This window comes from Mauremys mutica, chromosome 3 (assembly GCF_020497125.1).
Source record: "Mauremys mutica isolate MM-2020 ecotype Southern chromosome 3, ASM2049712v1, whole genome shotgun sequence".
Lineage (NCBI taxonomy): Eukaryota > Metazoa > Chordata > Testudines > Geoemydidae > Mauremys > Mauremys mutica.
Window position 1 is genome coordinate 49,169,912 of NC_059074.1, and position 25,229 is coordinate 49,195,140.

A 25,229-nucleotide genomic window follows, 5' to 3' on the forward strand; every position below is an offset into this window, starting at 1 on the left:
GTGCCAGCCTTTTGCTGGAAGAGATAGCCCTTGTGTAGGAGAAATTCTCTGCTGGCCATCTGCATCTGTTTTGAGACCATTTTGTACCACTTACATGATGTAAGTTTGTCTACATAGAAGATTGCACCAGTTTAAATTGGATTTTGAACTGATTGTGGTTGCACTTTGTATTAAGGGCACATTCACACATTGTTTATGAAGAGGACTGGTAAATGATTAATAGATGCTATAAACATGTTATAGATATAAGTAGTGTGTGATAATGATGGCTATAAGCACATCAACAAAATATTATAGATGGTTATAAGCCAATCAATATATATATATATATATATATATATATAATTATCAGCCAATCAATCAATTGTAACCATTTATTAAAACATGTATTAATAGTTCCTGAATCTTTTATAAACTATTTATAAACGTACCTATAAAGTATGTTTCCAATTTTAATTAAACTGGTGGGATTTTTGTGTGTAGGCAAAGCTTTGGGGCTAATTTGGTGTCCTTCCTAAGAAAGAGTAAACCCTTACATGGTTAGCTGTCAAATGAGGATGGGGGAAATAGCCTTAGCTATGGCTTGTTTATTTGACCATCCTGATCCTTCAATCCTAGTGAAGGCAAAACTATGCTAATAGAATCAAGCCATTAAACAGCTACAGTGCAGGCAAGGATCCTCATGTCCATAGGATCTGGCCATTCAGCAACTCTTAACATGATAACATGAAGAGGCATCTCAGCTTTGTGAACTGTTCTTGTTCTGGTTTAGCTCTTTACATATGAAATGTTTTGGATCGGATACGCTTTACTCATATGCCAACCTATCAAGATTTTGAAGCTTAACTAATTTCTCTCCCTTGCCATCTGTTATTTAGTCTTTAAATTTGAGTACCGATGGTAATATTTTTTAAACTCAATAATGTTTCTGATGATGCAGACACACATTAAAACAAATTTGGAAGACACTAAATGGTCTTTGTCACAGACTGAAGGAGAATTAACTTGTTGGTGCATAGGAACCACATTGTACATAATGGTGGCAGGGCTGAAGAATTTTATGCTGTCTGTTCAGCAGTGGAGTCCTGACACTGCTCCAGATGCATTCTGTAGATGCAAATTGTCTCCCCAACAGGGAAAGGAAAGATGAAGAGCAGGCAAGTCGTGTCCTTGACCCTCCCAATACTCTCTGCACCTCACCCAAGTGCAGGGCTGTGCCTGCCAAGGACAAATTCCAAGTAAAAAGGTTTTTCCAAATCTGAGCTGTCCCCCATGAACTTTGATTATTTCATTCTCTGGCCCAGCATGGCTTATTTGGTGGGAAACCCATTGCTGGAAATAACTGTCTCTTCTCCTTTTCCAACTCTTAAAAAAAAAAAGTTAAACAATAATTTATTTTGTTTGGATGAATTCAAGAAAAAAACAAAACCCTTAATCAGAATGAATACGTGATACCCAAGATTCTTTGTCCCCTTTTCATGTTTCCTGTTGAGTGACTGTTGTTATTTAAGGACCAATAGTATGCTCAGTGCTGTACAAGATACAAAATGAACATAGTTCCTGCCCTGGAAAGCATACAACTGAATAGACACAAATGGAGAAGATAGGATGAAATGACTGGCAAAGAAAACACACAGCCCTTCATTTCTTCCCCCTTCCTCCTCCTCATACCTTATTTTGGATACAGCTTGTCATATACTCTTGTGGCATGCCAAGAAACCAAATTAACACACAAACTCCAAACATGCAGGAAATGTATCAGCTGCCTGTTATTAAAAATGATATTACTGAGCTTCCCAAATTAGGCTAGTGGTTCCTTGACTTAAGCCTATGAAAGAGTGTCCCTTGTAGGGTGATGAGGAAGCATTTTTATGCCTGGTAACTATAACTACATTTCCCTGCAATTACAGTATTTCCAAGTCTTCCAAAAAGCCTATGCTTACATGCCATTCTGGGCCACATAACAGAAATGAATGGGCTGTAATGAGTACCCTTGAGTGGTGATGGATTGGGACAGAGGTAATACCAGTGCAGAATAAGTAATTTTATGTTCCCCGTATTGTATTAATTGGAAGCTGCTGGTCTCAGGGACAAAGGGGGCTAAGCTCAACTGATAATATTGCAGATGTCAGTGGTGCTGCAGCTGACCCAGCAGACTTGGCTGCCACTGGAGGAATCTCATTGTGCAGCACGTGGACTGCACATAGCATAGCAAGGAAGCACAGAGCAGAATACAGAGGCTTCTATAGGCCTAATTCAGGCTTGTCTCACAAAGGCCCAGTACAAAGCTTGCAGCACATGCTTCCTGTAGCCTTCGTCCCTTGGAATCATTGCATCACATGAAGGAGACAAAGAACATGGAATACAGACTTCTTTGTAGATAATCAAGTCAGCCCCGCCTTAAACCTGTGTGTTGGGGGCAGGCAGGGGGCAGTGTTTCTGCCTCTCTGGGGTGCTGAGTAGCAGAAAGCTTACCGCTCAATAAGTGATTCTGAGATGTAGAGAGGTTAGTTCTGAGGAAGAGTTCTCAGTTTATGAATTAATCAGTGTGTGTGGGCTGTTTCTGAGCTGGTGAAGATTGACTTAGAGGGAGATGAAAGGGCTTGGGGAGGTTCTGAACTGGTGGGCAGGGTTAAGTGCAGGGGCAAATGGCAGGGCCGCCCAGAGGATTCCGGGGGCCCGGAGTCTTCGGCGGCGGGGGGCCCTTCCGTTCCGGGACCCGCCGCCAAAGTGCCCCGAAGATCCGCGGCGGGGGCCCCCCCACTGCCGAATTACTGCCGAAGTGGGACCCGCCGCCGAAGCACAGCCCGGTCTTCGGTGGTAATTCGGCGGCGGGGGCCCCCCGCCGCGGGTCTTCGGGGCACTTCGGCGGCGGGTCCCGGAAAGGAAGGGCCCCCTGCCGCCGAATTACCGCCGAAGACCGAGCTGAACTTCGGCGGCGGGTCCCGCTCCGTCTTCGGCGGTAATTCGCCAGTGGGGGGTCTTTCCGCCCCAGAGTGGAAGGACCCCCCGCCGGCGAAGACCGGGAGCGGAAGAAGCTCCTGCGCCCGGCTCCGCAAGAGTTTTCCGGACCCCCCGGAGAGAGTGAAGGACCCCGCTCCAGGGCCCCCGAAAAACTCTGGTGGGGGCCCCTATGGGGCTCGGGGCCTGGGGCAAATTGCCCCTCTTGCCCCCCCCCCCGGGCGGCCCTGGCAAATGGAGTCAGGAGGTAGGTGTGTGTTTGGGGGAGGTGGAAGAATTGTGTGTAAAAACTAGGTTGGTGAGGGAGCAGCTAGGACTATGAGAAAACAGTAAAGGGTTCACATAGGGAAAAATTTTGTTTTCTTCCATGCTGTCCTTTATGGTAAAGTGCTACAATGTTTTATTCTAAAATGGGTAGGAGGTGAGAGAGGATACCTCTTTTTTCCTCACACTTTTTCACCCATTTCCTGTATACCCCCATCACAATAGTTCCCTGTGATAATCCACTCCTAACTAGAGTGTTGTAGTTCTACACTTTGAAAATATGATTAGTAAAACAAACAAACAAAAAAAACCCCACTATAAATAAAACATATGTTGCTCTAAAGCAGATTAAATAGATAATAACTTTGCTTGCTGGGTACCTCATCAGGTACAATGGTATGGTTGTCATTGTAAAGTGGTCCTGCAGTGGCTCAAGAGCATGAGTACCAACCTGTGGGCAGGCTGCTAAGAGGCACAGCACAAACTCCAGCTGACTGTGAGTTCTATACTTAGATTTCACCTATCAAGTGTAAACTCCTCAGGCATGCTAACAGCCTAATTATGGAGTCACAGAGAGTCCCCCAGGTACTCCGATCTATCTTGTCAACTAGGCAAGTTTGCTTCTGTGATAGATGATCCCTTACACCAAAAATCACAACAATATTCAGGTTACCCCCAGTCCCAAAGAACCAGTCACTTACCCCAGGTCAATTGCACCTTAGCTCTCATGCCAAAGCCAATGCTTATAGCCAATCCTATAATAAACTATATATAGATTTATTAATAGGAAAGGGAAATAGAGTTATTTACAAGGTTAAAGCAGGTAAACATACACGCAGATGAAATATGAAGTTTCAAAAGGTAATAGAATCTTCTATAATAGTCAAGCTTTATATGTCCTTTAGAGCTAACCCAGGCTAAACAGTGGGGATCTCTTGCTTATGCCTAGAAAACCTTTCCCTTGAGAGTCCAAGCAGCATAGAGATCCAGTTTCTCCTTGTCAAGGATTTTTATTACCTTTCCCCTTTCACTGAGCTGTCAGTTCAGCTGATGGGAGGAATTCACTTGCACATCTCCTCTTCATGGATGGGGGAGCAATCAACAAAGACTTTTGTCCTCTGGTGTCCACAATAGTTTGTCTGGTGTTGATGGGGTTTCTTTGTTGGGCAGGAGGTAACACCTTCTGCTGGAAGCTAGCATTTCACACTAGCTAATGTCTTTCTCCTGTTTGGTGATTTATACAGATGCAGAGGATTATAATTCAAACACTTAAATATAATCTTATATAATGAGATACAGATATTATAAGTGAGATTAATGCATGCAGCAACATACAAGCACTTCATAAACTCTAAACACTAAACACATTTGTATAATTCTAATATCTAGTTTAACAATAGTAATACACAGGTGAGCAAGACTGGTTCCAGCTATGTATTTCTCAGTGTTCAGTGGAAACCTAGGGGCTTTGGCATGAGCTGGCACCTGCTCTGTCAATATCACAGTCATGGAATGGTAAATAGAAGATGTAGGAGAAGGTTTGTGGAGGATGTGTCAGTGGTTTGTGATGGCCGTCACCATTTGGCTCGGTACTTTATATGTCAGGGTACGTCTACACTACGGGACTATTCCGAATTTGCATAAACCGGTTTTGTAAAACAGATTTTATAAAATCGAGTGCGCGCGGCCACACTAAGCACATTAATTCGGTGGTGTGCGTCCGCGGTCCGAGGCTAGCGTCGGTTTCTGGAGCGTTGCACTGTGGGTAGCTATTCCCTAGCTATCCCATAGTTCCTGCAGCCTCCCCCGCCCCTTGGAACTTCCGGGTTCTGTCTGGAGAATTTTTAAAAATGATTCTGAATTTCATCTTCTATAACGGAGCGCTGATAGAACGGATTTGCCTGCCCTTACAGCGATCACATCCGCATGGTCCATGCTGGAGCTCTTTTTTTATTTTGATTTCGGACTGCATCGCCACCCGTGCTGATCGGAGCTCCACGCTAGGCAAACAGGAAATATTCAAAAGTTCGCGGGGCTTTTCCTGTCTACCTGACCACTGCATCCGAGTTCAGATTGCAGTCCAGAGCGGTCAGTGGTGCACTGTGGGATAGCTCCCGGAGGCCAATACCGTCGATCAGCGGCCACACTAACCCTAATCCGATATGTTAATACCGATATTGGCGCTACTCCTCTCGTTAGGGAGGAGTACAGAAACCGGTTTAAAGAGCCCTTTATATCGATATTAAGGGCCTCTTGGTGTGGACGGGTTGGGCGTTAAATCGGTTTTACGCTCCTAAAACCGATTTAAACGCCTAGTGTAGACCAGGCTTCAGTGTTGCATTGGGAAAACAATGCTGCTTCACTCCCTTTTTGAGGTATCTGTGTTTCTTTGCAATTTTTTTTTTACATAATTACGATGTCCTTGGTGACAGTTGCTATGAAAGAAGATTAGTATTTCATACAGTGTCTTACTTGTGAGGCTAGTGCTTGGAGACCTCCTTATGTCAGATTTACATTTAGTGCAGTAGCCCCTGTAGAATGCATTTTAGGTTTCTTTTCTGTGTTGTTTCCTTGCCTAGGTAACTGATTGTTATCTTAAGATTGGAATCAGTTTATTTTTATCATCCTATTTATTATGTTGTCTTTCTTTTTGAAGCTTGCCTCTCCTATCCTTGAGCAATAAATGCTGGGGTATGTAAGGGTTAGTTGAAACCTGGGTAACCGCTAGCATGGTATTAGGGAGGAAGGCAGGGGCAGGCACTGTCTCTTCGCTTGATAGATAAAGTGCTATCCCTCTCCTTTCCCTTCTCCTTGTTAAGGACTGATAAGCATTGCAGCTGCATAAGGAATGTGGGGATCTAAAGAATACTCTTTAAATCAGTGATATCTCTCCCTCCCTTCCTTTCCCAGCCACATAAATGATCTCAGGGTCATGGCCTCTTCCTCCCTTCCCTGCAAACTGCTGATCAAGGGAATCTGTGGTTGCAATTACTGCAAAGAAATGTATCTTCAAGGTACAATTACACCTCTACCTCGATATAACGCTGTCCTCGGGAGCCAAAAAATCTTACTGCGTTATAAGTGAAACTGCATTATATCGAACTTGCTTTGATCCACTGGAGTGCGCAGCCCCGCCCCCCCGGAGCACTGCTTTACCGCGTTATATCCGAATTCATGTTATATCGGGTCGTGTTATATTGGGGTAGAGGTGTATCTGTAGAATATGGTAATACTGTAAACAGTAATCAGGGGCTATTAATATTCATTTTATGGGTGTTCATATTACTCAATAAGGGTTTTGGGGATGTTGTAGTGAATGTAAATATTTACATATTAACTTAAATAAAAGAGTGTGTTGTAATTAACTCAGTGCTTATTTGACAATTGGGTTGAGGGGAACAAATATCGCAATAAAGAAGCCTGTTTACTCAATCCGCCTCTCGGTCCCCCTGCTCATTCTCTAACAATGTACAACACTGATTTCTCTCTTAAAACACAGTATTTCTCTGGGTTTTAGAAAGAGAAATGTGCGAACACATTTTTGTCACTGAATAAAAGGATTCACTCATTTCACATTTCCCTTGGTGTGAATTTGGAATAATTAAAGCTGCTGTTATGCTCAGTCTAAGGTGGGTATGGTGACGTGAGAACTTGTGTTTGTGTGAAGCCTCTGTCTATCTGAAATTCTGCCCTTACTCACATCTGTGCAATCGCTCTCACTTCACATCAAGAGTTCCAGTTGTTTAACTGAGGGAAGAATCTGACCCTCGTGTGTGTGTGTGTGTTTTCTATCCCAGACACACTCTTATACAATTGAGTGCTATATAATGTCCATGGTGTGTCCACTGGGAATGGGCAAACCAGCTTGATTCAGACTTGTGCACTGAAACTTGTCCAAATCCACGCTAGAACTGAACTCTAACTAAATTATTTAGCAAGTTGAGCAAAGTGTAGTTTAGAACCCTACCCTCAGAGAGGGGACATTTCAAAACATAGGTGGTAAGGAGGGTGATTAGAGGAACTAACTCTTTCACTTTTTATCTGGTGGCAAGTTTTTGTGGGGGTAGCAGGAGTCTTGGTGATGGTCCATTTTCTCCGGCACTGAGATCTCTTCAGGCTTTACACCTGTGGGTACTTGCTTTTTTATGAGAATTTTTCAGTGGCTACATACAGCTAGAATCTGGCCACCTTGCATCATATGAGCGGTACAAGGTGGTTGGAGATGACTGGGCTCATTATCTTTGTTTTTTTCTTTACCCTCTGGTTTTATTTATTACAATTATCAATTAGGTCTAACATTCCAGAAATGGTGTTAATTTGGGCCTGTAACAAATATAACAAATCTCATGGTCCCCAATTTTAATTCTATTCTTCTGACATGACGCTACAGTGACAGATTCCATAGCGAAACCAAAAAGTAAAAGAAGAAAGTGGGCACCTATGGCTTGCACTTCTGCAAACTGAAAATGACTCAGATTCCATCCCATTAGCAGTTACATCAGCCTGAATAGCTGTGTGGAGCCTCAAAATGCTCTCCCAGAACAGATAATCCCAGCTGACTCTATACAATTCTCTTTCTGCATTTCATGAGAGCTCATCCACTGTACTTTGAAATTTAGCTGTGAACTTTTTCTGGTTTATCCAGCACTGCTGCAGCCTTTTTGGCCTAGTCTTATGCAGCACAAAATTGCAATTGGATTTTTTGTTTGTTTGTTTAAAGGGACACATCTTTAAAAATCATATCTTATAAACAAATTTCTTATTGCTAATAGCACCTTAGATCAGTGGTTCTCACCCTTTGGGGGCTCAGGACCGATTTGTAACTCCTTAGCAATTGTAAAAAAAGCTCAGACATTTGGCCGTGTGGTGTGCAACAAGGTAAGAGGCATGCAATATTTCATTCTGGAGGGTATACCCACATTCAAGAATTTTTTTGACATTTCCAAATCTTTTTTTTTCTTTTTAGTTGAAAAACATTGCTTGCCTTGGCTTTATAGCTTGGGTGCTTTGTCTCCAAATGCCTGCATAATTTTGATGGTTTTAGGCTTTCGTTAGTTAATGGTTCACTGCAGATCATGCACTGTGGCCTATGTTCACCTTTTCAGTCCTCAATAAACAAAACCCCAAACTTAAGCAGGGTCTTACCCATGATTACTTTCCTTCTCAAACTGTGAAGAATTCTCACAATCACTGCTACTTGCAACAGGACAGTTTAAAAACGTCTCCATTTCATTGATTAGACAACTCACTTCTCTGACTAAAATATATTCCAAATTCTCCACTGCAAGTAAAATGATGGAATGTCGCATTTGATTGGCTAATCACTGACACCTGCTTCTGTTCAAATAACTGTATTATAGAGCTTCTGTTGCAAGAACTTCAGGTCGATGTTCCACAGCAACTGCTATGCTAACCATATGAGTTCAATTAATGGCCTTTATAATTATTGCCCAGTCAAGATAAACTTTGAACTGGCTTTTTACAATCACTGGTAGTTGTGGAACAGTGACACTCAAAGCTGTACACATGACACATTGTACATACCATAATGGCAGCTCTTGTCCTATGGGGCTCACAGGGGTCAGCTCCCTTCTCTGAGCATTGAAACATCTGGGGTTGTAGTGCCCCCCAATGCCAGGCCTGCCAGGCCAAATTTGTGTGAGTGGCATTGCGAGCAGGCACATAGGGTTGCAGCACCACTCACTGGAAGAGCAGCTGGGCTAAACCAGAGTGGTGCTGCGACCCCATACAACAGGGTGCAATGCCCAGAGCAGGGAGCTGAGCCCAGGCAGCCCGGTGGGACCAGAGCCTCAGGAACTGCCACTGCAGAGGGAGTGTGGGGGAGGTCTGCAACCATCCCACCAGGACCTTCCATCCTTCTCCCCAGGACAGGAGGCGTCTCTGCCCCCCACCGCCACAGCTAGGGCCTCCCACATACCCCTTTGACATATTCTGGTGACCCAATTTTGGGTTGCAAATCATTGTTTGAGAAACTGTGGCTTAGAGCATTAAACTGGAAATAAATTGAGAAGTTCAACCTACTTTTCACTATTTATACTGTTTACTTACTTTTTGCTTTCTCTCAGTTTGGACAATGAAACTAAGACCATTTCACTTTTGTTTACAGACACAGTTTCACTTCCAGGTTCACAATGCTGTAGTGCTTGGATTGCAAAAACTGCAGGTGCTTGTTTTATTTGTTTAGAAATAACTGTTTCCACTGGAATGTTAAAAGAAAAAAACACCATGGAAACCTTTTTGTCTCTGGCTTTATAAGAGCTTGCTTTTACAACATATCAAAATTCAAGTTGGTAATGCTCCTTTAAAGACTTTAAAAGCATTTTGCCTTAAAGTACTATGAATTCTGTAGGTTGCAATTGTAATTTTTATAATATTGATGACCTAGGCCTTATGATTTGACTTATGTTGTCAAGTATAACAATATTGATTTGGGGCCTGGTCTGAAAGTTGCTAAGCATCTGGAACTACCTGCAAATACAATAGGAATTGAGGATTCTTAGCCTTTTGCAGGAGGCACTCATTACCCCCATTACCTTCTACATTAGAGGTCACAGAACTGACCCATAACTGATAGTTAGGTCAAACAGAATATAGGCTGTTTTGGGCAGGGACTGTCTGTTTGTTATGTGTTTGTATAGTGTCTAGCACAACAGGGTCCTGGTCATGACTTGGACTCCTACCTGCTACTGCAATACAAATTAAGAATAATAATTACTTTCTACTGCTTTATGTACAACTAAACTCAGTTGTATTAAAGAAGAATATCTAGTTGTGTTGTTAAATGAAAAGGTATCCAGCATACATGCAGTCTGTTCTTCTATAATTTAAAAAAAGTCAGCTTTGGATAGTTGAACAGTTTGGAATAAGCAAAGAATCCTGTGGCACCTTATAGACTAACAGACGTTTTGCAGCATGAGCTTTCGTGGGTGAATACCCACTTCTTCTTGCATCCGAAGAAGTGGGTATTCACCCACGAAAGCTCATGCTGCAAAACGTCTGTTAGTCTATAAGGTGCCACAGGATTCTTTGCTGCTTCTACAGAACCAGACTAACACGGCTACCCCTCTGATAGTTTGGAATAAGTCATCTATAGGGAACCCTGTGGGTAAGGCACAGCTGGACTCCAGACAGACTCAGTCTCCAATTATCACTAGCCTGCTTCTTTTTTCCCAGTGGACTTTCTCCTGCTAATAAATCTTGCAACTTCTCATAATGTGCTGTCAGACTGAGGTCAAGTCATCGCAGAAAAGGAAAAACTTTTGTTCATCTAGTCCCAGGGGACAAGATTCTGCTCTTGGGTATTCCAGTGTAAGGCCCCAGTCCTGTCACTTTTTCATATGCAGATACCCAGTAAAGTAAGTGTGGCTCTGTTGCGTGAAGGTCTCTGCTTGTGTGCAACAAGTTGTAGCATAAAGGCCCAAATCTGGAGTCTCTGATCTCTATCAATTTCAGAGGAGTTACCTCAGATTTATACCTGAACAACTGAGATCAGAATCTGACCCGCTGATTTCAGTGGGACTATCTGTGTTAGTTAAGATTTGAAGCAGTGTTTAAAATAGATTGCCATGGGGTCTGGCATTCTCATCACGCCAGCCTCGGGGGATGCTGAAGGAAAGGCTGATTACCTAAGGGAGGGAGAGAAGTGAGTTTGTGCTCCCCTTTAACTTTATCCCTCGATTTGAAGGACTGGGCCTATGGTCATCACTAGCAGGGGCTGGAAGTTGAAACTAGACAAATTCAAATAAAAAATAAGTCACAAATTTTTAACAGTGAGTGTGATTAACTATGGGAACTAACTATCAAGGGAAGTGGTGGATTCTTCATGTCTTAAAGTCTTCAAATCAAGACTGAATGTTTTCTGGGTTTAGTCAAACACAAGTTATTGGTCTCAATGGAGGGGTTAACTGAAAATTTGGTAGAATGTAATATGCAGAAGGTCAGACTAGATGTTCTAAAAATTTATTAATCAAACCAACAGTGGCAGGATAGGGAGCTACTGGATTTCCTGCAGTACAGGCACCAAAACTATTAATTTTCCACTTCTAAACTTTAACCTTCAGCAAAATATTAACTATATCAGTATAAGGCCTTGTCTACACTACAAGACTATTTCGAATCTACTTAAGTTGAATTTGTGTATCCACAGTAAATACACTAATTCGAATTTCTGAGTCCACAGTAATGGGACTGGCATCGACTTTGGAAGCAGTGCACTGTGGGAAGCTATCCCACAGTTCCTGCAGTCCCCGCTGCCCATTGGAATGCTGGGTAGAGCCCCCAATGCCTCCTGGGGGAAAAATGTGTCGAGGGTGCTTTTGGGTAACTGTTGTCATTGAACCGTCAATCACGCCCTCCCTCCCTGAAAGCTCCGGCGGGAAATCTGTTCGCGCCCTTCTCTTGTCAGTTACAGCGCGTACGCCACAGCATTGCGAGCATGGAGCCCGCTGCGATCATCGCTGCACTTATGGCTGTTGTCAACTCCTCGCACCTTATCGTCCACCTCTTCCACAGTCAGCTGCTGAGAAATCGGGCGAGGAGGCTCCGGCAGCGCGGTGAGGACAGGAATTCACAGAGTGGCGCAGACCTCTCACAAAGCAGGGTACGCCGCGCCGTGGAGATCATGGTGGCAATGGGTCAGGTTCATGGTGTGGAACGGCGATTCTGGGCCCGGGAAACAAGCACGGACTGGTGGGACCGCATAGTGCTGCAGGTCTGGGATGAATCACAGTGGCTGCGAAACTTCAGGATGCGTAAGGGCACTTTCCTTGAACTCTGTGACTTGCTGTCCCCTGCCCTGAAGCACCAGGACACCCGGATGCGAGCAGCCCTGAGTGTGCAGAAGCGAGTGGCCATAGCTCTCTGGAAACTTGCAACGCCAGACAGCTACCGGTCAGTAGCGAACCACTTTGGCGTGGGCAAATCTACCGTTGGGGTTGCTGTGATTGAAGTAGCCCACGCAATCGTTGAGCAACTTCTCTCAAAGGTAGTGACTCTCGGAAACGTCCAGGACATCATAGATGGCTTCGCCGCGATGGGATTCCCAAACTGCGGTGGGGCTATAGATGGGACTCACATCCCTATCCTGGCACCAGCCCACCAGGCCAGCGAGTACATTAACCGAAAGGGCTACTTTTCAATGGTGCTGCAAGCACTGGTAGACCATAGGGGACGTTTTACCAACATCTTCGTTGGGTGGGCGGGCAAGGTTCATGACGCGCGTGTGTTCAGGAACTCTGGTCTGTTTAAACGCCTCCAGGCAGGTACTTTCTTCCCGGACCACAAAATAACGGTTGGGGATGTGCAGATGCCTACAGTGATCCTCGGGGACCCAGCCTACCCACTAATGCCCTGGCTCATGAAGCCCTATACAGGCGCCTTGGACAGAGAGAAGGAACTCTTCAACTACCGGCTGAGCAAGTGCAGAATGGTGGTGGAGTGTGCTTTCGGACGTCTCAAGGGGAGATGGCGGAGCTTACTGACTCGCTCGGACATCAGCGAAAAGAATATCCCCGTAGTTATTGCTGCTTGCTGTGTGCTACACAATCTCTGTGAGAGCAAGGGCGAGACCTTTTTGTCCGGATGGGAGGTTGAGGCAAATCGCCTGGCTGCAGTTTACGCTCAGCCAGACACCCGTGCCGAGAGAATATCCCAGCGGGAAGCGCTGTGTATCCGGGAGGCTTTGAAAGCTAGTTTCCTCGGAGAGCAGGGTAACCTATGAATCTCCACTTGCTTTCAAGAGAAACTGACCCTGGGCCTGTGTCTGTATGTGTCGATTTCGATCTGCGGTTACATACCCCGTTCTCCAAGTTTCCCCCACTTCCAAAGCACGTTTTAAAGCAAATTAATTGTTACACTCATTATTAATAAATCTTTGTTTTACTTTGCATTTCTGTTCAGGTGTTGAAACATGGACACATACTGTGCTGGGCACGGTGTGCACTGATGTACAGACCGCTTGTTCCATAGAGGAATGACATCCTCCTGCTCCTACATAGGTCTCTGGGGTGGGGGACGGTTGCAAGTGGTTGTGCATGAAGGGGAGGGATTGCAGGAAGGGGTGGGTTTGCAGGAAGGGGCGAGTGGTGCCTTCTTTGGATAGGGGTTTGGATGACGGCAGTGGGCTGCGGGTTTGGGCGTAGGAAGGGGTGAGGGGTGTGGGGGAAGGGTGAGTATCTGTCCGTGGATGAGGGCTCTTGTTGGGGCTCAGGGCAGCGGAGAGGCTCGTTGCTACGGTGGAAGTGCATGGTAAGGGCAGCGTGCCTTAACATTAAGGGAGTGGCAGGCGCTAGGACCCTGGAGAAGCATACACATCACAGAATGACCCGGGGCAGCATACACCACACAGAGTGACCCTGGTGCCTACTGACTGCAGTGTGTGTGTGTGCCCTGCAGTTGATCATGCCCCCAAGTCTGTACCCTGGTAATGTAGGCTATACCGTGCAATTATAAATCTCCTCCCCCCACCATACACAAAAAAATCCTCTGACACGAAAGACGTGACCGAAACAGTGAATAACAGCAAACAGCTTTTAATAATCTAATACACAGTGGGGGGATGAAACTTGGATTTGGGACTGGGTGAGCCTGTAAGGGAAGCACTTCTACAAATGTATAGCGTGAGAGATGTGTGGTACATTAGCGCTATGCAGTGGTGCAGTGACAGTTCTCACGGCCCCTACCGCCCCTCCGTCTTGTACTTTTGGGTGAGGGGGGGGCAGGACTTCTTGGCGGGGGAGGGCGGTTGCAGATACACTGCAGGGGGGCTCTGTCCTCCTGCCTGCGGTCCTGCAGAACATCAACAAGGCGCCGGAGCGTGTCCGTTTGCTCCCTCATTAGCCCAAGCAGCGTTTGAGTCGCCTGCTGGTCTTCCTGCCGCCACCTATCCTCCCGTTCGATGTGTGTACGATGCTGTTGACATAGGGTCTCCCTCCACTGTCTCTGCTCTGCCGCCTCGGCTCTGGAGCAGGCCATCAGTTCCGCGAACATCTCGTCCCTAGTCTTTTTCTTTCGCTGCCTAATCTGCGCCAGCCTCTGCGAGGGGGATGCCGGGGCAGTCCGGGAAAGAGCCGAAGCTGTGTGATGGGAAAAGTAAGTGATTTCCTTGAACAGATACATGTTTGCGAACAGTGAACACAGTCTAGTCAGTTTCTCTGAACAAGACCATACAGGGCAACAAGTCTCACGAGATCTCAGGACAAGTTCGAGATTTCGGAATACGCTCTCATTGGCTGCGGCATTGCACAGGAGAGCGGACAAGTGGGGAGAGACAGCTGAATCCGTCTAGCAGACAGTCCTGGTAAGCCTTACAGTACATTCTGCTTATCAGTTAATGGATAGCTGTGCCCTCCCGCTAAAGGCAATCTGGAAATCATATACTCTGACCCTTTTCCAGCCACTCCCGCCAGTGCACGGGAAAGATCAATGTATGCTTTTCCTATGTGGCCTACAACACGTGGCTGTTAAGCGAGGGTCATTGTTATGCAAAGTAAAAGTCAACCATTCACAACAGTAACAATACACTAATTGCCCTAATTAGATGCAGCATTTCATGAACGAGATCACCCTGATGCGGGTCCCTCGGAGTCACAAAGAGCGGCTGCTAAGGGAAGCCCTGCAGAGACCAGGACCATATGCGGCCATGCTTGTGGAGGCGATGATTCCCATCTACATAAGGATGTCCTGGCGCGGAAGAGTGTGCTTCCACGGAGCACCCAACAAGGCACCTCTCCCCAGGAACCTCCTGCGGAGGCTTTTCGAGGACCTAAATGAGACCTTTCTTGAATTGTCCCTGGAGGATTATTGTTCAATCCCTATATGTGTGGACCTACTTTTCATATAGTTTTTCATTGAAAATTTTATATATAGTATTTCTATTTTTTTATACCTGTTTTATAAAAAATAAATGTTTACATGTTTATAGCACTTACCGCCTGATCCTTCCCCTGATTCAGAGTCCGGGTTAACGGCCGGGGAGGGTTGGTAGGGGATCTCTGTGAGGGTGATGAAGAGATCCTGGCTGTCAGGGAAAGCGGTATTGTGTTGGCTGTCGCCTGCGCCGTCCTCCACAGACCCTTCCTCATCTTCCACATCGGCGAACATCGAGGAGGAACTGTCCAGGTTCACTATGCCATCCACTGAGTCCACGGTCACTGGTGGGGCAGTGGTGGCAGACCCACCTAGAATGGCATGCAGTGCCTCGTAGAAGCGGCATGTCTGGGGCTGGGCTCCGGAGCGTCCGTTTGCCGCTCTGACTTTTTGGTAGCCTTGTCTCAGGTCCTTGATTTTCACGCGGCACTGCATTGCATCCCGGCTGTATCCTTTCTCTATCATTGCTTTGGAGACCTTCTCGAAGGTCTTTGCATTCCGCTTGTTGGAGCGCAGCTCCGACAGCACAGACTCCTCGCCCCACACACCGATCAGATCCAGGACTTCCCGGTCTGTCCATGCTGGGGACCTCTTTCTATTCTTGGATTGGCCGGACTCCTCTGCTGGAGAGCTCTGCATCGTTGCAGGTGCTGCGGAGCTCGCCCCGATGTCCAGCCAGGACGTCAGATTCAAAGTGCCCAGACAGGAAAAGGAATTCAAATTTTCCCGGGGCATTTCCTGTGTGGCTGGTCAGAGAATCCAAGCTCCGACTGCTGTCCAGAGCGTCAACAGAGTGGTGCACTGTGGGATAGCTCCCGGAGCTACTAAGTTCGATTTGCATCCACACCTAGCCTAATTCGAGCTAGCCATGTCGAATTTAGCGTTACTCCACCTGTCGGGGTGGAGTACCGAATTCGAACTAAAGAGCCCTCTAGTTCGAATTAAATGGCTTCCTGGTGTGGACGGTTGAGCGGTTAGTTCGAATTAACGCTGCTAAATTCGATTTAAAGTCCTAGTGTAGACCAGGCCTAAGTTAAGTACAAGGAAGGTTTGGTTGGTCAAAGGAAAGCTTCCAACATGGCTCCACATGTGATTGTCCTGTTTGTAATTTGCTTTTGTAATATACAGTATTGTTGTAGCCATGCTGGTCCCAGGATATTAGTGAGGTGAGTGAATTAATATCTTTTATTGGATCAATTTCTGTTGGTGTGAGAGAAAAGCTTTCAAGCTCACACAGAGCTCTTCAGGTTTGGGAAACTATTTCAGAGTGCCACAGCTAAATACGAGATGGAACAGATTGTTTAGTGTAAGTAGGTAACACATATTTCAAGGGACCATTCAAAGTGAAGTGGCCCATTAACACCTCTCCAGTCACAGGGAGGAAATGAAGAGAGGGGAAGATGTGTGTGTGGTGGGGGAATTGTTAGTGGTTTATAGATAGGGCCCTACCAAATTCATGGTCCATTTTGGTCAATTACATGGTCAGAGGATTTTAAAAATCATAAATTTAATAATTTCAGATATTTAAATCTGAAATTTCATGGTGGTGTAACTGTAGAAGTCCTGACCCTTTGAGTTGGTGTGTCCTGATCTCTGGGGAGCTTGCTTCTGATGATGAGTTTGGAGAGGTTGGGGCTGTTGTTTGAAGGCCAGAAGAGGGGTTCAGGAAAGATTTGTTTCAGAATGAGATTCCTCATCAAGTATGGGTTGTAGTTGTTTGATGATACCCCATATGGGTTCCAGTTTGGGATGGTAGGTGACAACTAGGGGTGTGTGGTTGGAAGCAGGTTTTCTACTTCTCTGGTGGAGTGTCCTTGCTTGGTGAAGGCAATTTTGAGTGTGTTAAGATATATATCACAGACTTTTTCCTTGGAGCATATTCTGTGGTCTCTAAGTGCCTGGCTGTGTGTTTGGGGTGGTTACTGGATCTCTGAAGGCAGGTGTGGTGAGCTGTGAGTTTCTTGTATATAGTTGTCTGTAGGGTTCCATTGTTGAAGCTGATCATGATGTCCACGAAGATGATGATGGTGGGGTGTGTGTGCCAGAAAGAGTGTAACGCATGAGTGGTGGTTGTTGAATTTGTGGTGGAAATCTATGAGGGAGTTGTCCAGAGGATGAAAATATCATTGATGTATCTCACGTATATCATTGGTTTTGTGCTGCATTTGTCCAGAAACTATTCTTCAGTGTGGTCCATGAAGAGGTTGGCATATTGGGGAGCCATCCTAGTACCCATGGCTGTTTCCATGGTTTGGACAAAGTGTTTGTTTAATATAAAAGTGTTATGGGTGAGGATGAAATGGATGAATTTGATGTGATTGGGTGGATATCTGAGGGTTGTCTACTGTTTTGTAAATATTTGAGGCAGGCAGCTATGCGGTTTTGAGAGATTTTGGTGTATAAGAGAGCTGACATCCCTATACATCAATTGTGGCAAGGATGGTATTCCTCCATAAAGTCTGCAACTTTAATAGAATCATAGGACTGACCTTGAGATAGGGTGACCAGGCAGCAAGTGTGAAAAATCGGGACAAGGAGTGGGGGTAATAGGAGCCTATATAAGAAAAAGACCCAAAAATCAGGACTGTCCCTATAAAATTGGGACATCTGGTCACCTTACCTTGAGAAGTCATCTAGTCCAGTCCCCAGCACTCAAAGAAGGAATAAGTATTATCTAGCTAATACTAGGGAAGGAAAAAAAAGTAGAAAAGGTAGTCCCTTCTAAAAGTTCAAAACGTTATGATGAAGATAGTAGAAACAAAGTATCCTGCATCATTGTGTAGAAGCCCGCCATCCTTAGTAGTTACACATTTGCCATGCAAACAGAAGACCGTAATTATGTTTAATAAAAACTACAGTATCCTCAATTTAAAGCAGCAGGATAATGTAATTTGAATTTATTAGAAGCTACAGGCAACATTGACAACCTCCGTCAGACTAATACCATGAATTATAGGTTTAGAGACAGTTTCTGCTGTCTGGTGGTCAAAATAATTAATGTGTATCGGTATACATAAATATATTTTTCATAATACCCTTCTTCCAGATTTAAATAATTTTGAAATTTAATCAATAATTCCATCTAGATTTTGGAGTATCCTATTTTGAAAGATACCAGACTGTGGAATTGTCTTTTGCCCAGCCCTTGAGTCTTGTGCACATTCCTGATATCATGCTAGTATATTAATTAACAAAGAAGTATAGAGTAATGAGACATTGCTTTTACACAGTAAGTAAATTAAGCCATATTTCAGTAAGAAAGATTTAAAACCACAGGTACATGAACTCACTTTGCTTAATAATATGCAATTTAAACAGTTGGACCAGGCCCCGCTAATTTTATAGTTTATTGCATACTTAATTGTCCATATAGGGTAGAATAATGTATTATTGTCCAGTTTGTTATTTATAAAGCACTTTATATTTTCTTCTTCCTATGCCTGGGGTTTTCTTCATCATGCTCTGATATTGTCTGTTGTCAGCTGTATTTTTTCTTTGAATAATAAACCTGTGACTAATAAAAGAAAATCCTTTTTGTTTGCAATTGCATTATTTGTTGATGCAGATATATATGTACATATATTTATAACCGATGCCTTTTTGAGCTTTGCAAAAAAAATTAATTGCGTATATGATGGTTATCACACAACCAAAATTTTAAAATAGTGTGGTACCACTTATATTTTAAAAAATGAGTATGAAATTAGATTTTGTTGCAACAAAATTAAAACAAAATAAAAAATCATGTAACACACACAACAGATAACACAGGACAACATACATGACAAACTTACAATTAAAGACTAACAGTGCCAGAATTGTATTTATAACTATACAAGTTATCAAGGCAATGCATTTTAGAAAACAAACATGTAAACAAGCTATTACCTTTTTATTTAAAACTTTTAATAGGATTTTTGATCAATTCTTATTAAATTATTTGCCTACTTTGTTGTTTTAATTTAATTCCTTTAAATTCCTTTATATTACTTTTCTCTTAGAAATGCTACTATTTAGAAATAAGGGAAATCCATATTCAGATATTAGTTAGTGGCTAGGGTTAGAAGCAGAGCTAGCATTTCTGTTGTTTAGCAACTATATCTTCAACAGTCTCATTAGCTGTTGATTTCCTGAAGGGTTAAAGTAGTGGTAATTTAAAGTAATGTTTTTACCTTAAGCTTTTACTTTGTTTGATTTCTTTGTTTTGTATTTTTCCCACTTGCTTTGTCTTTCTGCATTGGCTGTTTCTGTAATAACTATAACTTCTAACCTTTCAGATAAAGAGGGCAGAAGGAGTAGGGGTGAGGGGTAGAGCAACCTAAGAAGGGAGGGAGACATGAGCCAAAAGAGATTGGCTAATGCTGTGAGGTCAGTTTAAAGTACAGGCAGCAGCAGCAGCAGCAGCAATGAGTTTAGCAAACATAGAGGATATAATATTTGAGAAAGAAGGTTATATTAATAGCTCTGAGAGGTGAGTGGGGTTCCATGGGTTGAAGCAGAGGGTTTGGAAACCTGGACCTGGTTTTTATCTTGGCGCTGGGAAGAGAATAGGGGTTGCTACCTGTTCCCGCAAAACCTGAATTTGTTCTCCCACTGCCTGTTGCTTTTATCTGCATGTCAAATGAATTACAGAAGTGCCCCTCTCTTTTGCAGTTAACCATTTCTGGGCAATTCCATGTATAGTTGCCAACTTTGGTTGGATGAATTCCTGGAGATTTCATCACATGACCTAATATTTAATTAAATATTAATCTTTAATTCCTGGAGACTCCAGGACAATCCTGGAGGGTTGACAAACCTAATTCCATGTGTTAATGCATCTATTCTAACCTGCTAGCAGATGGCTTATTATTTCTATATCCTCTTTCCTCCAAACCCCTGTAAAGAAGTTGTGGGCTCTCTCTTAAGGTGCTCTGTTAACCATCTTATCTACCAATCTAGTCAAATCATTTGATAATGCACTTACTTTCTCTGTTCTTACAGGTACCTCTCTAGGTTTCAGCTTAAGTTTTGCCATAATCTGGTTCTCATTATATGGTGGTAGTTGCAGTGTGGTGGCCCCTGCCCATGGGCTGCTTGCTGATTGTTGCTTTGAGTTACTCTATTTTGCTAGGGCAACCTTTTCCCATTTTTGTCCCCATCCTTTAGGCACTATTTAAGTACCCGAAGCTTTTTGTTGTCCACCAAGCTTTATAGTAGAGGTTGGCACTCCTTCTTTTTTGCAGATTCTCTACAGCTGTTTCCAATTTTCTATTCTGTTCCAGTGCCTGCTGTAACATAACATATATGTCTGTACTGCTTTTCAGTGCTCTATTGCTTCTCTTGCTTCTTCTAACTATTTTTGTTTCTGTTATTTGCCCCACCAATGTTGTGGTGTGTTGTCTTACCCATCTAAGACCCATGGCCATAGTTTGTAATATTTTACATTTCTTGCATGTCTCCCCACTTTCTTTTTAGAACTCACATGGACGAGGACCAGCTCTAGGCACCAGCGTTCCAAGCATGTGCTTGGGGCAGCCCTTTTCAAGGGGCAGCAGTCCGTCCTTTTTTTCTTTTTTTGCTTTGGTGGCAGCACTCTGCCCCCCCCCCTTTTTTTTTTTGGCTTGGGGCCGCAAAAAGCCTGGAGCTGGCCCTGACATGGACTGCCTTTACTTGTTACCCAGTGCGTCCATACTTTATCAAACTCTATGGGAATTTATTGAGGGTAGGATGAGGGGATTCCCTAGATTCAAGTTTTCTGCCATCTCAGGTTATGACCTTAAGAGCGAACAGCGCGTCTTTTACCAAATCAGTGTTTGGGGTCACCAGTGTTGTTAGGACTGTGGAGTGTTGCTAGTGCTGCAGAGTTGTTAATGCTGTTAGTGCTGCTGCTGTTGGAGCTTTGGTGTTAGCTGAACTAGCAGATAGTGCAGCATGTTGATTCAGCAGACCTCAATGTTTCTCATAAGGAAAGATCACAGGCTTAGTTTGGTGGCAAAGGCACTTGGACAGGTTTACTGACAGCAAAGCATGGTACTGATGCCCTGTCCAACACTTGTATGCCCATGACAAGATACCAGCTGAATCAGCACAATATGATGCTGTCCCTTAGGTCAGTACAAAGATGCTCCTCCTATGACTTCTACTTTTATACACTGATATAAACAAGTGTATGTATTACATTCCAAATGTTACACCTTATATCTTGTATCGGCTAGTTCAAACAAAGTAGACTCATCCATTATCTTGTCAACCCCTCCTTATTTTTAAGAGGAGTCAGTGTGTTCTTGTACCATTCTCTATGGTCAGGAATGTGCTTACTTGGTTAACTGACACCTAGGAGGTGTTACTATTCTGCCAAGGCCTACTGTGGTTCATACTCTTAGTTATACCTAGGCCTTGCTGGAGCCCTACACCTGCCACTTTAAAATAAATTCACCAACTAACAAACAAACACCCAACTCACAGCCATCACAATCCAAAATAAGCAAACAAACTGTGATGAAGCAGAGAAACTACTCACTAGCACACCAAGGATTAAAGAGAGCCTTTGGGCCCAGCTAGCCCCACCCTGTTATATCTGTAAGCCAATGCCAGGTCTGGAGAGGGTGGAGAAAAGGATGGAAGCTGGCAAACAGAAGGATCACTAGCCTGTCAGCCTAGGCAGCCACCTGGGAGGAAGCACTGTCTCTCCAGCCAAGGGAGAATGAAGAGGAGACCGAGGAGCCTCTGGTACCCGAGGTAACTGAGTGAGAAAAGCCCAGAGATATTGTGGGGTTCAGCCTCACCAACTTGCATCTGCCCTGCCCAAAGAAGCCTGGGACTGTGGCAAGATGTCACCCAGAATCTACGGGAGGCAAGCCAGCCACCCCGTGAATTGGACTAGAGATGCCATACCATAAACTTTTCATAGAATATCAGGGTTGGAAGGGACCTCAGGAGGTCATCTAGTCCAAGCCCCTAACAGATTTTCACCCCAGTTCCCTAAATAGCCCCCTTAAGGATTGAACTCATAACCCTGAGTTTAGCAGGCCAATGCTCAAACCACTGAGCTATCCCTGCCCCCTGCCCAGAGCCTGGCAGGAAGTAGCCCAGGATGGTGGATTTAGACTTCCTGCTGGTAGGGCTGCCTCTGTTCAGGGATTGATGCACCCAGAGCCCTGGACTAGGACCTGTTGGAGAGAGAGGAAGGGCTAGGTCCTTCTACCCTGCCCTCCCCCAGCCTTAAAGACTGAGACTCCTCTACAGAGCAGGGGGCTGAAAGCCAAGCACTTTAATCACTAGCCCCTCCAAGCCCCCTGTCACACAAACCTAAAATCAACAAAGCTTCATATATTTTGTTGTAAAGCAGGATATTTTAATTATACTCAGTTATCTCAAATTCTTGAAGGTGTTGGGTTGACTCTCCTTAACTTACAGAACCAAGCACACACAACCCCCTACACCCAATGTTGCACTTATCAAGTTATATCATAAAACCTGTATAATTTGGAAAAAAAATACAGTGCAGCTTGTTGCACCTAAATGCAGGTGGCTGTATCTTTTAGAAGTTGAGTGCTGCAGCTTGGCTGTATATCTGTAGGGAAACAATTTAACCTGGCAATGGATAAGTAATTGAGGTCTTTGGAGTATCCAATCCAGCAGTATGCAGTGCAATTTGTTATAGCTGGACAGGGTGCAACTGTTTGTGAAAACTTAAACACTGCAACTGTTCTACTGTGAAAAGATATTGAAATCCATTAGTCGTGCCTGCCAAGAAATAATTGAATCATACAAATATGAGGTACAGAAAACAGGGTTTGTACAGGTGAAGTGATGCACCTGCTTTTTTTTTCTGTCAATGGCTGTACAATGTAGCTGGTCACAATGGTGAAGGAGTAAGAAAAGCCATCTGTTTATATCCATCAAGGGAAGCAGCTGACTGAAAACTGTCAAGAAAGAGGATTCTGTTTTACTTACGGCAGTGTGGCTGTTAATGCTTGTCAGATAAGCAATCCAGCTGTTCACAGTGTTCAAGGAGAAATATACATCTTGTCAAACATTTTGAAGGTCAAGAAATGCAGCTGGCCATAGCTGTGAAGGGATAATGAAAGCAGCTGGGTATACCTGTGAAGAGATAAGAAATGCTACTGACAGCAACATTAAAAGAAGAAAGCAATATAGCTGGACATAATGTACATGTCAAAAGATAAGAAATACAGCTAGTTTTGCTTGTCAAGATGAAGACAATAAAGTTGATCATACCTATCAAGAGGAAAGTAATGTAAACCAGTGGTTCTCAACCTTTTTTCATTTGCAGACCCCTAAAAATTTTTGAATGGAAACTGAAATCTTAGATGTAGTCTGCAGACTGCAGGGATTTGTGGACCACAGGTTGAAAACCACTGTTCTATGGTAACAACAACCTTGTGAAGATCCCTTAGACATTGTCTGCGGACCCTCAGGGATCCACGGACCACATGTGGAGTACTACTAACATAAACAATTTATAGTTTCTGTATTGTTAGCCCTAAGTATTAAAAAAAAAATCATGAGTCAGGCCCCAAAAAATCATGACATTTAAAAACAAAATAATACACTTTGTGTGCTTTGTAATTGCTTTCAGGTTTATGTATGTCACATTTTCAAACTTTTCTCCACAGCCATCATTACCTAAAAAAAAATAATTAAAGGTGAGATTCTCATTTATTTACATGACTTGAGGAGCTGGGGCTTTAATGACAAACTCGAAATATCATGAGAGTGGGCAACACTGTACATTCTACATTGATCTAGGGATATTAAAGAAGGTACTAACAGTGATTCCCCCAAGTGACAGTGACCCCCCCAGTTTCACCAAGTACAAACATCTTTTAGTTCTTCTGTTAAAACTTGTAAGCTCCTGTCTGCAGAAAACATTGATTGTATCTGTCCTGTGAAAGATACTCTATTACTATGTAAAACTTACACAAGTTAATTGACTTTGTTCTTGAAGTGAACGCTGTGAGCCTTAAGCTGTAATTGATACAATGTAAACAAACGCTACAAGCCGTTAAGTGACTTTCACTTCATTGTAAATTAGCACACACTCTGAAAGTGGTGGAGACAGTAAATTAAAATATGGTTAAGATATGGAATGTATGTTGATGAATGCTTGATGTACATGAATGGTTAGGGAGGTGCCAGCCTTGAAAGGGAGTATCCATCGGCCGAAGAATGTGTCAAGTGGACCACCAGACAACCCCCTGGAGGGTAAACTGGGATCAACCCCAACACCTGGAAGGATGAGAAACACAAACTTTGAACAGTGTGAAGCCACCAGGAATGTGCCACTTTAGACAGTGCGGAGCCACCAGCAATGTGCCATCTGCTGATTGAGTCAGCAACAGCAGAATGAAACAGCTCCCATAGACTAACATAGGAATTAATTCCTATAAGAATGAACTCCAAAGACTGAGGACTTTGAGTCTCTGATTCTGCTGCCAGCCTCCAGGAGCATCAGGTGCATCTGACACAGACTCGGCTCCATCCTCATGACCAAGATACCTGGCCAGTAACTTGGTATGAGCAACTTCTAGGCTGGTAACTATAACACCTATACAGAACTTGAATGAATGATTGTGTGAATGAATATATATATATATATATATATATGTGTGTGTGTGTGTATAAGGAATAAGTAGTGATAGGAATAAGTAGTTAAACAACATTGTTTACTTTTATCTTTTGCTTTATTATTATATTTACACTAAATGTGGCATCTTTGCCTTACCCCTCTTAATAAGATCCTGCTGGTTTTTATTCTATTGGTATAACATTGATACGATGTTGGGTTAAATATGGGATTAGATGCTTGTAAACATTATTGCTTCCCATCCCCTTTGATCCACTCTGTGTCTTAACAAGGAAGCAAAGTGAAGTTGTTAAGACATGAGCACTAATGCATCTATAGGGCTCACACATGAAATGGAGCAGCAGAGCACAGGAAAACAAAGTCAGGAAGAAAGCGCCTATATATTGTACTAGCACTTGGTGTTACAAGTGGGGGCTCATCTGGGATTTCAAGAGGGAAGTCTCTGAAGCTCGGGATGCGCTTCCTCAGCTAGGCGAAGTATGTAACCCCACACCTTCTGGGTGTGGTGTTCTGTCCCATCTAGTGG

General features: G+C 43.8%; 1 long non-coding RNA gene across 1 annotated transcript in view; it reads right to left on the reverse strand.

The window, feature by feature from the left end:
- Nucleotides 1-4,127: 4,127 nt before the first annotated feature.
- Nucleotides 4,128-25,229, reverse strand: part of LOC123365642 — a 52,923-nt gene continuing 31,821 nt past the window's right edge. Inside the window, exons 2-4 of the long non-coding RNA XR_006577676.1 lie at nt 23,050-23,196; nt 9,295-9,445; nt 4,128-4,449 (exon numbers count right to left, since the gene is read on the reverse strand). This is a non-coding gene — a long non-coding RNA (uncharacterized LOC123365642). The remainder of the gene's footprint in view (nt 4,450-9,294; nt 9,446-23,049; nt 23,197-25,229) is intronic.